The sequence below is a fragment of the Tarenaya hassleriana genome, unplaced genomic scaffold (assembly GCF_000463585.1).
Source record: "Tarenaya hassleriana unplaced genomic scaffold, ASM46358v1 Cleome3, whole genome shotgun sequence".
NCBI classification, from domain to species: domain Eukaryota; kingdom Viridiplantae; phylum Streptophyta; class Magnoliopsida; order Brassicales; family Cleomaceae; genus Tarenaya; species Tarenaya hassleriana.
The window spans coordinates 8,424,391-8,425,187 of NW_010966177.1; positions in this window are offsets into that span (position 1 = coordinate 8,424,391).

Genomic DNA, 797 nt, shown 5'->3' on the forward strand with positions numbered 1-797 from the left:
GATGATCATAGGTATTTGGATACGATCACAATCATAGGTATTCGTTGGAGAATGGAATACTGGATTGACCCGCATGAGATTGTCACATGGACTAGCGTCATGACTTGAATCTCATATGGCGGTTCCATGATTGGATCCTGAGACCTGAGATATCTACGGAATCCAACATGAGGAGTTGCGTGCTTTGAATACGTCAAACGTTCTGCGTAACAGGAGAATTATAAAGGCGTGTATCAGGCACGAAATGAATCATGTACTGGATTGTAGATAGTCAAGACGGGATTTGTACCTCTCGTAAAAGAGAGAGATATCGCTGGGCCCCTCGTGTGAGCGAGACTGTAGAAATGTGTGGCCGCACTATAGACGAACGTCGTCTATTTCAGACAGTCGAACTCAGTGAACGAGAAAGCAGTCGAATCAGATAAGGTGGCTTGTCCATGCCTTATGTTCGACATATGATATCGTGATACAAAAGGATCATCAACCGGAATCATCTCTGGCGTTCGTAAAGATCACGAACAAACTCTATTCGAGATAGGTAGTCATAGTGTCTTGCTAGAGACCGCCTACGACTTGTGTAACCAAAATAAGAGATTTCGTGTTATACTGCTATATCGGATGAGCCTACAGGGTCACACACACAGGAAATGACGAATGCGCGTGAAGAGACGAGAAATTCCTGGTGGAGCGGAGGCCAGACCGACCGGTCCAGAAGATCTGGACCGATCGGTCCAGCTAACCCAGACCGATCGGTCTAGACGTAGACCGGTCGGTCCAGAGGTAACGTGTGAGGTCCG